Source organism: Muntiacus reevesi, chromosome 2 (genome assembly GCF_963930625.1).
Source record: "Muntiacus reevesi chromosome 2, mMunRee1.1, whole genome shotgun sequence".
Classification (NCBI taxonomy): Eukaryota; Metazoa; Chordata; class Mammalia; order Artiodactyla; family Cervidae; genus Muntiacus; species Muntiacus reevesi.
In genome coordinates, this window is record NC_089250.1 from 243,544,541 (window position 1) to 243,560,840 (window position 16,300).

The following is a 16,300-nucleotide window of genomic DNA, read 5'->3' on the forward strand; positions in this document are numbered from 1 at the left end:
CTTTTGGACTCTGTGGGAAAAGGCAAGGGTGGGATGATTTGAGAGAATAGCTTTGAAACATGTATATTATCATATGTGAAACAGATTGCCAGTCCAGGTTGAATGCATGAGACAGGGTGCTCAGGACTGGTGCACTGGGATGACCCTGAGGGATGGGATGGGGAGGGAGGTGGGAGGGGGTTCAGGATGGGGAACTCATGTACACCCATGGCTGATTCATGTCAATGTATGGTGAAAACCACTACATATTGTGAAGTAATTAGCCTCCAATTAAAATAGATAATTTTTTAAAATGTAAGACGATTTTAAAATATTTTAAAATTGTAAGAGGCAAAATGTATTCTATTACATTTGTATAGATAGTTGTCTATCACAGCAAGATCACAGTAAATCACAGCAAGATCTTCTATGACCCAGCTCCCAGAATATTGGAAATAAAAGCAAAAATAAACAAATGGGACGTAATGAAAATTAAAAGCTTTTGCACAACAAAGGAAACTATAAGTAAGGTGAAAAGACAGCCCTCAGATTGGGAGAAAATAATAGCAAATGAGGAAACAGACAAAGGATTAATCTCAAAAATATACAAGCAACTCCTGAAGCTCAATTCCAGAAAAATAAATGACCCAATCAAAAAATGGGCCAAAGAACTAAACAGACATTTCTCCAAAGAAGACATACAGATGGCTAACAAACACATGAAAAGATGCTCAACATTACTCATTATCAGAGAAATGCAAATCAAAACCACAATGAGGTACCGTTACACGCCAGTCAGGATGGCTGCTCTCCAAAAGTCTACAAGCAATAAATGCTGGAGAGGGTGTGGAGAAAAGGGAACCCTCTTACACTGCTGGTAGGAATGCAAACTAATACAGCCACTATGGAAAACAGTGTGGAGATTTCTTAAAAAACTGGAAATAGAACTGCCATATGACCCAGCAATACCACTTCTGGGCATACACACTGAGGAATCCAGATCTGAAAGAGACATGTGCACCCCAATGTTCATCACAGCACTGTTTATAATAGCCAGGACATGGAAGCAACCTAGATGCCCATCAGCAGATGAATGGATAAGGAAGCTGTGGTACATATACACCATGGAATATTACTCAGCTGTTAAAAAGAATTCATTTGAATCAGTTCTAATGAGATGGATGAAACTGGAGCCCATTATACAGAGTGAAGTAAGCCAGAAAGATAAAGAACATTACAGCATACTAACACATATATATGGAATTTAGAAAGATGGTAATGATAACCCTATATGCAAAACAGAAAAAGAGACGCAGAAGTACAGAACAGACTTTTGAACTCTGTGGGAGAAGGTGAGGGTGGGATGTTTCGAAAGAACAGCATGTATATTATCTATGGTGAAACATATCACCAGCCCAGGTCGGATGCATGAATCAAGTGCTCGGGCCTGGTGGGCTGGGAAGACCCAGAGGATTCGGGTGGAGAGGGAGGTGGGAGGGGGGATCGGGATGGGGAATACGTGTAACTCTATGGCTGATTCATGTCAATGTATGACAAAACCCACTGAAAAATAAAAAAAAATAAAAATAAAATAGATAATTTTTTAAAATGTAAGAGGATTTTGAAATATTTTGAAATTGTAAGAGGCAAAATGTATTCTATTACATTTGTATAGATAGTTGTCATTTTTGTTGCTCTTAATTCATCCTTAAGTTTCCAAATTTCTTCTTTTATAGCATCTTTTCAACTGAATAAGCAAGTTCCTTTGCATCCATGTCTGTGGTAACAAGTTGTCTTAATTTTCATTCATCTGAGAATATATTTCACTTTCTTTTATAAATATAGTTTTGCTGAACAGAAAATTCTAAGTTGACCTCTGTCTTTCCTCACAGAACTTTAAGAAATGCTGTTCCACTCTCTTGTTGGTGATAGTTTAGTCACTAAGTCGTGTCCGGTTCTTGCATCCCCATCGGCTGTAGCCTGCCAGGCTCCTCTGTTGCCACCATTGATTTTCATTAGAAATTTGGACCCACTTGAACTACTTTTTTCTATGTGCAATGTATTGTCTTTCTCTGTCTGCTTTTAATCATGCTCCCTTTATATATATTTTTGCTTATTTGTTTTCAGGAGTTTGATTAAGATGTGTCTGGGGATGGTTTACTTCAATTTCATTGTGCTTGGGTTTTGCTGAGTTTCTGGAATCTACAAGTTTATGGGTGTTACCACACTTGGGGAAATGAACTGAAAGTGTTAGTCATGCAGTTGTGTCCTACTCTTTGTGACCCCATGTACTGTAGCTCACTAGTCTCCTCTTTTCCATGGACTTCTCCAGGCAAGAGTCCTGGAGAAGGTAGCCATTCCCATCTCCAGGAGATCTTCCTGACCCAGGGATCAAACCTAGGTCTCTGCATTGCAGACAGATTCTTTCCCATCTGAGACAACAGGGAACCAGATTTTGGAGGTTTTCAACTATTGCCAATTCAAATATTTTTCAGGACCTATCTCTAGAATCTTCCTATTGAGTCTGCAATGACACAAACGTTATACCTTTTGAAACTGTCACACAGCTCTCTGAAATTTGGTTCACTCAGTTTTAATCTTTCTTCTCTGTGTTTAGACTATGATTTCTATAGATCTACCTTCAATTCCACTGACCCTTGTGTATGTCATCTCTATTATTGAGTCTTTTTGTTGATTTAAACATTTGCATTATTGTGTTTTTCAGTTCTAAAATTTCCACTGGTAAAGATTCTACTTCATGGAAAAATCTTCTCTATTTCCATTCATTTAAAGACTGTATTCATGGTGCATAATTATGACGGATAATTTAAAGCTATTATGAGATGTTAGTCACTCAGTCATGTCCGACTCTTTGTGACCCCATGGATTGCAACATGCCAGGCTTCCCTGTCCATCACCAACCCCTGGAGCTTGCTTAAACTCACGTCAATCGAGTTGGTGATAGCATCCAACTATCTCATCCCCTATCATCCCCTTCTCCTCCTGCCTTCAATCTTTTCCAGCATCAGGGTCTTACCCAATGAGTCAGTATTTCGCATCAGGTGGCCAAAGTATTCGAGCTTCAGCCTCAGTCCTTCCAATGAATATTTAAGACTGATTTCCTTTAGGATTGACTGGTTTGATCTCCTCACAGTGCAAGGAACTCTCAAAAGTCTTCCCCAATACTGCAGCTCAAAAGTATCAAATCTTCAGTACTAGCTTTCTTTATGGTCCAACTCTCACATCCATACGTGACTACTGGAAAAACCATAGCTTTGACTAGCTGAACTAGTCACAACTGAGCGACTTCACTTTCACTTTTCACTTTCATGCATTGGAGAAGGAAATGATAACCCACTGCAGTGTTCTTGCCTGGAGAATCCCAGGGACGGTGGAGCCTGGTGGGCTGCCATCTATGGGGTCGCACAGAGTCGGACACGATTGAAGCGACTTAGCAGCAGCAGCAGCAGCAAAAGTCTTTTAAAGAAAAATTTTAAACAACCAATCAAACTGGTTGGATTCAGACCACAAATACTGATTTACTTGCTTTGAATTGTTATACCAATGACAGTTTACTTTTCAAGCCTTGGCGACCAATTTTGGTTGGTCCAGTATGTGAAACATCCAAGTTTCACTCTGGGGCCTGGCAGTGATCTACACACTTGTTCAGTCTTCAAAATTTTTGTGTTTTTGATTCTGATCAGTTCTACTTACAGTAGTCATGGAAGAGCCCAAGATTTCTCTTTTGTCTACCTGTCTGCAATCTTCTTTTGCCCACTTGTCTGCAATCTTCTCCATACTCCTGAGTTCTCAGTGGTTTCCTTCCTGCTTTTCTGGTTAAAAACCTGAGGATTTAGTATCCTCATTTGATTCCAAATTCCCATGACTGGGTCAGTATTGAAGGAAAACAGCAGGAGGAAAGAGTATGGAACTGTTCCTGCTGCCACCACCATCTCCCCTCCTGCTGCCTCTGTTGTCTTCACCATAAGAAGGTGACGGTTTAACTAGGGTTTGCCTAGGGTGGTGCTTGATAAATCAAAAGAACGTTATTCTACCTCCAGCAATATCTTACTCCTTTTTTGAGAAAAGTGTGAAAGTTTAGTCGTTCAGTTGTGCCTGACTCTTTGTGATGCCATTGACTGTAGCACACCAGGCTCCTCTGTCTATGGGATTCTCCAGGCAAACATAGTTGAGTGGGTAGCCATTCCCTTCTACAGGGGATCTTCCCAACCCAGGGTTCAAACCCAGGTCTCCTTCATTGCAGGTAGATTCTTTACCATCTGATCCACCAGGAAAGTGTTTTTTCTTATAATTTTTCTGTCTATATCCATTTGCAAGTCTTGGAGCTGTGAGGGTCTAATCAAGGAGATACAGGAGAAAAAGAGAAATGAGCATGATGTAACAACAAAAACACGGAGTAAAACATAACATCAAAAAGAGCAAAAACAAACAGGCAATTTATTACCCTATGGCCATTTTTTTGTTTTGATTTCCCTACTCTTAACTGCCTGCTCTCATTTATTCTACATCATCCTCTAGTAGCTGCTTCCTTGATTTTTACTAATAATCAGTGAAAAAGAGTAGCTTAGTGTGTATACTCCATCTTAACTGAAACAAAAAACTTCTTACAACAAGAATATATAAGAATCTCAGAGTCCTCTAGACTGTTATGAGTGGTGTAAGAGAGATACATTTAAGAGAGGTGAGAGAGGAAAGCATTATTTTCAGCATCTGGGAAAGGATGCTCTGTATTCCTGATTAGAGTTTCTGAGTTTGATTACTGAAACAAAGATGGAAAGTCTCTTCCTAACAGATGGCATTTGAAACTTTCTTGATAGTAAAAGTTACAGAATGTACTAATTAAAAGGGAGAGAGAAAGAAAAAGAGACTCAGAGAGAGAGAGAGAGAGAGACAAGAGACTTATTCTATATGAAAGTTTTGAGGAGGTAGTCAAAAATATTTCTCCCATCAATTTTTTTCTTATAAGTATTATTTTCCTTGGGGTATGTTATACACACACACACACACACACACACACACACACACACACCTCTTATGTTCTTTTGTTCAAGCAGGTATATATATATATATATATATATATATATATATATGTGTGTGTGTGTGTGTGTGTGTGTGTGTGTGTATATATATTTACATATACATATTTTGTTTAATTTATAGAACTATAGTAAAACAAAAAATGGAAAATTTATTTAGGACAGTAACTAGGGAAGACTAAGAAGAGACTACAATATAAGAATTAAAGAATTAGAAAAAGAAATTATAAATGTACGATTGAATCTAAAGTCATAATTAATAGCTTCAGCAGCTTGTTTAAGCAAGTTTTGACTCAGAAGATGGTGGATAATATGAGATGAGGGTTAGAAAGTGCTACCTTAGGTAAATCAAGGGGAAGCAGTTTTGGTGCCAGTCTTATCAGAGAGGAAGTTATCGTATGTTCACTAAATATATGCAACTTTAAGAGTTGAAATATCTCAATACTCCATAGTTGGGGACTGTTAGAAGACAAATGATCAGAAATAATGTAGGGATTAGAATTCTATAAGCAAGAGATGAGCCTAAGGAGGAGAGGCCATTACATTGATTAAAGCAGAGGATCTTTTTATTTTCAGTCCGGGTTGACCATTTTGATAAGAGTGTGAAGATAAATCCAATCAAAAGTACTGATTGGATTTCAGTACTTTTCAGTACTGAAAAGAGGATAGGCAGTTAGGATGAATGGCAACAGTCCTTGACAGAAGGGGAAGAACTGTAATCTAATGTACTTTTTGTGATTATGAAAGTTGGACAAAGTTTTGTTAGATATTTAGGCATCCCTAGAGTGACCGACATGGTCTTTTATTGTTATTGATGGTTAAGCAGAGGGAGGAATTAAGTGTGAATTTCAGTTTACCAGTTTGTGAAATTAGCAGATAACACATGCTGAGACATAAACTAGAGTGAACATCCAACCACCATCACCCCATCACCAAGAAAAGAAAAGTAAAGTAGGCAATGAAAGAACTAAAAGTGAGTAGTGGAATAAAAGAAGGGAACAATTGTGATTTTATTTATGGATATTTTAAGATATTTTGAGGCATAATTTTGTGATCTTCAGTAAGTAGATGGAATTGCAGAATGAGATCTCCTAGCGCAAAATCTGGGAGTTTAGTTCTAGAATCAGTAGTTTATAGTTATAGAAGATTTACATCCTTGAAAGCTGCATTACAGTCATGGCTCTGAGATTAGGGCAGTTGTTATCCCAAATAGTAGTGGCAGTGTAATTCTCCATGAACCTGGCTTCCCTGGAGTACCAGGGTTAGATGACACTTAGGATGCTTTATGTGTAAGTGCCAGGGAGAGGTAGATAGCACTGGATGCTCTGGGTCTCATTGTGGTAATTATGATAAAAAACTTCATTTTGTTCATACTGCACAGAACATAAATTTCTCCCCAAAGGAAGGATTTCAAAGCATTTGGGATTATTTCTGGCGCACTATTGTCGATTCATTTCTTATCATACAAGTAAGGGAACAAAGAGAATGATTTTGACATTTTTTTCCTTTTGAAAAAATAATGGTTCAAAAAATTTGAGGACTCTTTAAAAAGAAAGAAAAAATGGGAAAAAATTTTCTTTAACTTTTTACCTGACTTTTCTAATTTCAACCATTTTAATGACAGTTTCTATCATTTCTGCACAAGACTGATTTTGAGCTCTTATCTGGGAAAATTATATATACCATTAAAATTTGAGCTATGAAAGCACCCTGAGTTATTTCTCCCCAAAATGATGCCACTGCTCAAATTTGAATTCAATATTGCATGTAAACTAAGCCCCATTCAAATATAATATGGATTTTAAGCAAAGAAAATTTTCATCACTGAATCAAGATTCTGCTTCTCTATTTTGGAAATAAAGATTGGATGGAGAAGAGAAAATTGTCTATGAATGAGCCTATTCTTGATAAACTTCTAATAAAAGGATGTATGATAAGATTTTTTTAATACCTATACTAAATCTCATGTACAAATGTCTAGTCAATTACTGCTGTTGGAGGATTTTGTCAACAAAGTAGTTCAGTATGAAGTAATATAACAATTTCCATTACACACTGGGGGAAATGAGGAGTAATGTAAGAGACAATGTTGTTTTATTAACTCAGAAGCCTCATGACTTTGGACTCTTCAGACTGAACCGCTGAAAGGAAATGTAGAAATGATTAATTCCATCAGCTGGAGCTTAAGAATCTTGATGATAAGAAATCATTTTTGCAGGAAAACAAGGCAACTGATTATCTGTTAGTCAGAAAAAAGAAAGTGACTATGGTATTTCATACATTTATTCATTTTTTCTTGGAGGAAATGCAAAGCTACTATTGTTGTTGTTGTTGATAAGTTCATGTGTGACTTTTTGTGAACCCATGGACTACAGCACACCAGGCTTCTCTGTCCTTCACCATCCCACAGAGTTTGCTCAAATTCCAGTCCATTGGTCAGTGATGCCATCCAACCATCTCAACCTCTGCATCCCCTTCTCCTCCTGCCTTCAATCTTTTCCAGCATCAGGGTCTTTTTCAATGAGTCAGCCCTTCATATCAGGTGGCCAACATATTGAAGCTTCAGCTTCAGTCCTTCTAATGAATATTCAGGGTTGATTTCCTTTAGGATTGACTGTTTTGATCTCCTTGCTGTTCAAGGGACTCTCAAGGGTTGTCTCCAGTACCACAGTTTGAAAGCATCAGTTCTTTGGTGCTATATACTAACATTTATAAATAATATGTAGATACATTTGATAATGGTATTATGCTATTACTGGGGTGCCTATGAAGAAACCAATAGGACACTATAGAAATATGAACTAAACAAACATATGCACACACATTCACACTCTTGCAATACAGGAAGAAAATCACTCTTTAGAATTCAATGATCTTGGATTTGAATGATAAATCTGCTGTTGAATTTAGACAACACACTGCCTCTTTAGGCTTGATTTCCTAATTTGAAAATGGAGCATGACAGAGCCCATCATATGATGTTGATGTGGACATAAAGTAAAATTATATCTAATGTATTCACGAGAATGCCTGACACATAGTTAGCATCAATAAGTAGTGATTGCTTTGCTGCCACTGCTATTTTATCTTGATTATTGTTATCCGAATAAAGCCTGCGTTAATGTTGGTTTTTGTTGTGTAATGCACATGAGCCCAATTTGTTGAATCCAATGAAAGGCATGTGTTGGACATCCAAGTTGCGCTAGTGACATATCACAGATTTGCACTGTAACCAGGTCACAGTGGGGGCAGCTACCAGTGGGATAGTTAAAAAGGAAGATTTTTTAATGTTTTCATCTGATACAGGATTAGTTCCATGGAACAAGTGGGAACTGTGTTTCCTTTAGCTGTCTCTTACCCTTCCCTCCGGCCAAAATGAATAGTAGCCATTAGAATAGGATGCTTCATGGATGGTTGTGCCAATGACTAAGATATTAAAAATATCATTCTAGATGTTAGCTTGAAAGAGATTTATAAGTAGAAATGGGTTTACAGAAGCACGGCACCACTTTTATATTACTGTGGGCGTGCCACTTTGCTCACATGGACCAAAGTAGGAATATTGGTTATTAATTCATCTGCTCCTTGAAAATCTCAGGATGAATTCTTGCTAACTAAAGTATGAAACAGATCAGAGCTAAAATATTGCATTTTGCAGAAACAAAAAAGGAAAAAAATATTTTTAAGTTTATGGGATATGACCCTGTCCCAATGGCTGACAATTTCTCAGATATGGACTATTTTTGTTGGGGTAAAAGGAAGGAAATTTACAAAAAGGTGTCATGTCATTGCTTTGGGTGAGCTGATGATTTCTGAAAGCGATCTAAAGCATCTCATGACCTACTGCTTGTGCCACACACCCATCTTTGCTTCTCATCTCTCTTGGTACATCCAATAAGAAATGGAAACTTACTACAATATGATGATAACAAACAGGATGTAGGTGGACAGGGTCTACATACTGCATTGTTGTTGTACATGTAATTATAGGAAGAACTAAGAAAGACAAAGGCATGGAAAAAGAGCACACCAGAAATTCTGTATAATCTTATGATTATATTCCTATGCTATTCTATCCTGTGGTGCTTCTATCAAAAGACAAATTTTAGCCTACTTTGAAATTATTTTTCGATGTATTTGTCTCCACATCCTCAGAGAGTGATTCCAGTTGTGAGAAACATATTGATTTTCACTGAAATATACTAATATCTAGGTCTATAAATAAAAATCCTGTTTACCTAATGCAGAAAATTAGTATTCTGATTGTATCTTGGCAAATAATAATGAGAATGAAAACAGGGAATCCAAGGTCTATGTAGTGGCAAAATGGATTGGATCAACTCTTCCTTGCCCAAGTGTTTCAATAGGTAAAGTAGGATTAAGACAAGTTTCTGAGACACAAAATATGGGAACTGTTACACTGAAAAGAGAGTGAGAGAATGAAAATAATTGCTTAAGAAAGGTTTATTGTTAAAACAAAAAAGCAAAGAATATTTCAGAAAGTTTCATCTAAATGTCTACATACACTATGAAAATTGTTTTATAAATATTTTGTGAAGAAATATGTTCATTTAGTGCATATAATATACTAATAGTTAAAGAAGTATGCAAAATGGAATTAAATAAGCCATGGTTCATTTGTATAGTCAAGTAGTCTGTAAACAATAAAATTCTGCTATTAAAATATATTTAGCATATTAAGAAAATAATGTGAAAAGATCAGAACACATAGAGACACAGATATAGATACTAAGACCCTAATAGTTCTTATTATCCTATATGCATATTCAACATAGAATTGAATGGCAAAAGAGGATTTTCTAAGTTGAGTAGTTCTTGTCTTCTGAATAGTGGGATCATGGAATTAGGGTTGTCTTTTTCATATCATTCTTCATTTGTTTAATTTTTATCAATCAGCGTGTACTCCTTTATAATTTTTTTTAAAAAAACATACATTTAAAGATTACTGGAAGCATCATGAGAGGTGTCAGCCACCAAAAACTTCAAAAATACGTGACATACTTTTAAGGGAAGCCTAATGCACAGAAAATAATCTGTCCAATTATAGAGTTATATTCTCACAGTGAGCATCTTTAGATAAGAATGATCTCATTTACTTTTTCTGGCCCATCAAACACACTTAACAGATATATGATGACTAAACAAATATCTGTGACTTTTCAAGAAAAAGTCCTATTTCAATAGTCTTTGTTTAACTGAACATAGGAATTTTAATACAGTTCATCAACATTTAAATAAAAGTACTTCCTTTTATGTGCTTCCTAAGTGGCTCTAGTGGTAAAGAACCTGCCTGCCAGTGCAGGAGATGTAAGAGATGAGGGTTCAACCCCTGGGACAGTAATAGCCTCTGGAGGAGGGCATGATAGCCCATTTCAATATTCTTGCCTGGAGAATCTCATGGACAGAGGAGCCTGGTGGGCTATAGTCCATAGGGTCGCAAAGAGTTGAACATGACTGAAATGACTTAGCAAGCATGCACTTTCTTTTATGGGGCTTTCCTGGTGCCTCAGTGGTGAAGAATCCTCCTGCCAATACAGGAGATGCAAGTCTGATCGCTGGGTTGGGACGATCCCCTGGAGAAGGAGCTGCCGGCCCACTCCAGTACTGTTGCCCAGGAGATCCCACTGTCAGAGCAGCCTGGTGGGCTTCAGTCCCTGGGGTCGCAGAGGAGTCAGCACAACTTGGTGACTAAACAGCAGCTTTCTTTTATGGAAAAGAATAATTGCCATCCATGCAGATACACTTACCTTTACAAAAATGTGGTGGGAAAGATGGAGCAGATTATTCCAACTTCAAACTCAGTGGTCTACTCATTTCCCTACAACACGTAATTAATAAGCATTTTCTGAGAATCTGTTGGGTACAAAGTCCTATATGGGGCACCATTTACAAGCAAGAAAGTGCTCTAGACTTTAGAACTTCTCGTTACAATAATTTACACCTGAGGGTTGACTGCAAAATAGGTGCTTTAGGAAAGGATAAAGAAGAAAATTTGGAAAGTCAACCCATATATATATCCTAAGCCCCTTCAGAGAGTCTCACATGGAGGAAACTGCTAAAGCTTCTGGGATGACATTAATGCCATCCCTGTTTCTTACAAGCATAAAGGTGGTTGTTGCATTTGGGGAAAAAAAAGATATTTATTCCACCCGATTTCTATACTGAATATAAGCCAATCCTTAAGACTATGAAGTAAATTATGCACTTTCATTCATATAGCTCCCCTGATAAAACTAACATAGAATAGAATGAACCCCCGATCCAAGGATCCCTCAACATGAGACGACAAGCCAGTGGCTAAGTATGTCTAAGTTTATCTAACTCAGACTTTATGAAGATAGACGCTAATTCATTTGTGCCAAAGATAAACCTCTAACAGAAACACAAACTGTGTCAGTCACAAAGTGCTTTTCTCAAAGGTCAGGTAAAAACTCCAGCAATCTCAAAAGTATTTTAAAGTATTCTTTGCTGGGGAGAGTTGATTTAATTGCCTGTAACCTGTCCTCTGGGGACAATTAAAATTTGATAGCACTCTGCACAGACATATTTTCAGGAAAGGAAATGCTAAAGATACTTTCTGTAAAACTCCTAACACAAAAATACAGACTTTTATAGTCTCTCAATTTATTTCACATGGTAAGAAGTGCTAGATTTATTACTTTGTTCTTATTTGTTTGTTTAATAAATATCTCTCCTTTTTTTTTCCCCAGCAGTGCTACCAGGAATCCAAACGATTCAACAGCAAGAAATATTTCAAAGTGAAGAGTAACAAGAGGCCATAAAGAATTGAGCTTAATTGTCTTCACAAATCTAGTCTGGCTGTTCTCATAATGCCTTCTTTCCTGGGTGCCTCTGCCTCAGACCTTTTGTGTCAAGCAAGGAACAATTAGCACAGACTTAGGAGTACAGGTTATGCTTTGGAAATGATACTGTCACATTCTTGCAGGAGTTCAAAAAAAAAAACAACAAGACTATATATCGGTAGTGATTTCAACAATAACCAGGTGTCATCTGATGTGATGAGCTCATTTGAAGGCTGGTGTTTAGCTCTTGAGATTTTTATCACTTGAAATTGATGCCAAGATCATGACTCCGGGGAAAAAAGGAAGTGATCTTTTCACAATTTGGCTTTCAGAAATGGTTCAAATGACTGTTTTAATTAGCTTTTATGGAAGGGTCTGAGATTAACTGGGAGAAAGTAGATTGGGCAGATTTTCTCCATGGGCTTTGATACTAGCATTTGCAAAAATGTATTATTCAGAATACTAAGTCTTTGAAATGTTTGTAGTTGAAAACAGAAAAGATTATATGATCAACTGTATCTGGGGAAAGGTGCATTTTAATAAAATCTTACCTTGCTTTATATTCATCATTATTTTTTCTAGCTAAGTAGGCATTATCACTTTATAAAGAAAGGGATAAAATGGGCCATTCTCCAAAATTTAGTTGGTTCCATACCCTGTTTATTGCTAAACATTTATGGAGAAAGGTTCTTCAAATTCAACTCTTGGTAAGGACATATTTCTATTTTTTAATTTTATTTATTTTTGGCTGCGCTGGATCTTTGCTGCTGCACAGGCTTTCTCTAGTTGCTATAATCAGGGGCCGTTCTCTGTTGCTGTGTGTGGGCTTCTCATTGAGGTGCCCTTGAGCTTGACCAAGGAGCATGAGCTCTTGGGGAACATGAGCTCTAGTTGTGGCACTCAGGCTTGGCTGTCCCACAGTATGTATAATTTTCCCGCACCAGGGATCGATCCCTGTCCCCTGTATTGGCAGGCAGATTCTTAACCACTGGACCACTAGGAACTCCGAGGACATCTTTCTAGTCCCAACATTCCCTATACCTTGTGATTCACTCGTGATTAACATATAATACCATGGTTTTTTGGTTGGAAAAGAAGTGTGAACCGCGTTACTTAGAATGTAGACTTCTCAGGATTTTGGCAGCCTAGAATTAAGGCATCTGTTTGACAGTAAATAATTTTTTGTGCATCTCCATGGTATCTGAAATTGTGGTAGATACTCTTCAAAATGTGAGAGGAATTCAATATAGCCATATGGTAAAGGAAAATGATACTCAGGGAGTTAAAGTAATTTGTGCAGCTAATTGTGACAAATCTGAAAATTAAACCTAATTCTTATGTGCCCTCCATAATGGTTCAGTAGATAAAGAATTTGCCTGCAATGCAGGAGACACAGGAGACATGGCTTCGATCCCTGGGTCAGGAAGATCCCCTGGAGAAGGGACTGCAACCCACTCCAATACTCTTGCCTGAAAAATCCCATGGACAGAGGAGCCTGGCAGGCCACGGTCCATGAGGTCACAAAGAGTCAGACACGACTAAGCATACACACATGCACTGATGTGCTCTCCACCCATCACTGAAGATGAATATTGTTGGGTGTGTGTCTGCATGGTACTTAGGTTAAACATGTCTCAAACCAGAAGTCCTCATAGATGCCAAGAGAGCAAAGCAAGTCAACCAGACCACCATCACTTTGCTATCAATAGTAAAGACTCACCTATGGACTTCAGAACACAGCTAAAAAAACTATTTCCAGTCCATTTCTTACTCCACATTACTTATGATTTAATAAGAAACTGAACTAGATTGTAGAATAGGCTTTTCATGCTTATCTACAAGAACCAGGTACTGTCTCCCTAAGGTTCATATTTACAGTCCAGTAATTTGTATATTTAACTGACTTCCCAAGTAATGCTCTTGCAGGTGATCTTTGGACCACATTTTAAGCAGTTCTGATATGGACAATATGGAGACTGCAAGACTGCTAATCTAGAAAACAAAACTGGTTTCCAAGATAATCATTTTGCAACAAAAAGTCCCTATTGGACCCTCAGGAAAAAGAGGTAAAAGTCAGAATTCACTAGATTTTCCCAATGCTCTTAAAAGGCTCCATGTCATATCCCCTTGTCTTTAAAAAGCTAGCTCCAATTAGAGGAGAAATAATCTGCTACCTATTGTTTCAAATTCAATAATTCATTCTTTAAAGTCTTTGACTATGCGCTTATTTTCAAATCAATATCCAATTCAGGCTACAAATATTTAGGGGATTAGTAAGAAATGGGCTCCATGAAGAGGACAAAAGGAAATTAAATGAATACTGATCCTGCATTCTAACATCTTAGATTGTTATTGGAAGTAGGAGGACAAGTCACATAAGAAAATAAAGTGTGGCAATTGTATTTTTATAGAACAAAAGTTGCATTTGTCTGGTTAAAGGTTTTTTATCACTCTTCTTCACGCTTTGAGAAGCAGAAGCATGCACACAAAATGTTAAATTTTTGCAGATATTCAAATAGAAGGGAACATTCTAAATGAGCAGAGCTCTGACAACCCAGAACTTTTGGATATTTGGGCTATTATATCAAACAGAACATAAAATAAAACAATTAAACATAAATAAATAAATAAATCGGTTTCTGAATCCCAGGGATCCAAGTCCATGCATTGAAACTTAACAACTGTGGGCTTTTTAACCATAAGGATATTAGTTTCTTATTTATCCAGTGAACTCATACCCATGTTTTGATTGTTATATTCTCCCATCCCCATTTTTCCTAGTTCTTTTCTATTTATGTGAACAAGCAAAAGAAATAGTAACAGAAAATCACTAGGGGAAAGTAGAATGTTTTTGAATAGACGAAGGCGGAGCCCTGGTTTAAGGATAAACTAGTCCTTTTCAGCTCATGTCATACTGACAGTCCTCTTGTTCATCTTACAGGGACACAGATAATATCACAGCATGCCATGGAGACAAAGAACAGCCCTCAGAAAGAGGTTGAGTTATTGATTTTTTTTTTTTAAGTCACATTTCTGTGAAAATGGGGAAGTTGGATTTCTAAGAAGAAAGGTGCTTTCAGTTTTATCCCTCCTTGATTTCCAAATACTAGGAAAAAACTCAGCCATGTAATATGTATTTCAAAGAAATTTTATGCAGACATGCAACCTAGTGGTAGCGATGGGACTAGAATCCACTTCTTATTTGAAGTCTGCTGTTCTTTATGATTTTGCTTGTTTGTTCTTAAGAGTACATTAAATGGGATTCCAGTAAGTTGTGGGTAAAATGGTTTCTGTGGGAAAATAACTATTCTTCAATGTCACACCTTCATTTGGGGTAATCTTTGAGAGCTACTGTGGAATAGAGCAGTACTTGACAAGACATTAGAAGGGGAAGTAGGAAGCAGAAGAGTACAATTTTCGAAGCTAGAACACCTTCCTTCCCTGCCAACCAGAATGGAAGCGATTATAGCTCCTTCAACAGGAAGTGTCCTGAATAATCATAAAGGGTTGGGCTGGGATCCCTGCTCACTCCAGATGTCCTTCCCCTCTCCATAGTGATCTCAGAATGAACAACCTTTAAAAAGATTGGAATAATGCTCTTATCCAATCGCTACTTGAAGACAAGCTAAATACTGCATGCTTTTTGTTCATGTCTATATATGGTAATCAGTTTCAATCAGGTAACTATATGATCAACAGAAAAAAAAAACCAACACACATTTCCTAAGCTCTTATCTAGAGATAATCATGACTGTGAGTATTTTTATATTTCCTCTAGGATTTATGACTAAATTATGAAGTAGGTAGGAAATGGCTACCCCATCCCGTATTCTTGCCTGGAGAATCCAATGGACAGAGGAACCTGGTGGGATACAGTCTATGGGGTTGCAAAGAGTCAGATAGGACTGAGTGACTCAGCATGTACCATCATACTTTATACCTATACACATACAAACATGCACACACATGCACAAACATATACATGCGTGTATACATAGAGCTAAGATTATTGCATACAGTTAATTAGGACAGGACCAGAATTCAAACTCAAATTTTTCTGTCTCCCATTCTGTTTTTGTCTTCTCTACACCATGATGTTTTCTCTTCAGAAACAGATTGTATATTGTTGTTTCAAAATTATAGTATACCTGTATTCTCTGCTATATGACATTTTATTTATTTATTTTTTAGATGGCATTTTATAGTACTACAATTATTTTGGCCATTGCTCATCTCTGACTCATGCTCAAAGATTTAGTTTTAACCTGAAAGTTTTGAGTGGGAAAATTAGAGTGAAATGAAAAAAGGATCATGATTTAAATATAGACTTGAACACTGGCTATGCCACAAATTTATAATGTAAACATAGATTAATTACACAAAATCTCTTGGAGTCTCAATTTTCTTGTCTTGAAAATGAAAACTGAATTTATCTCTTAC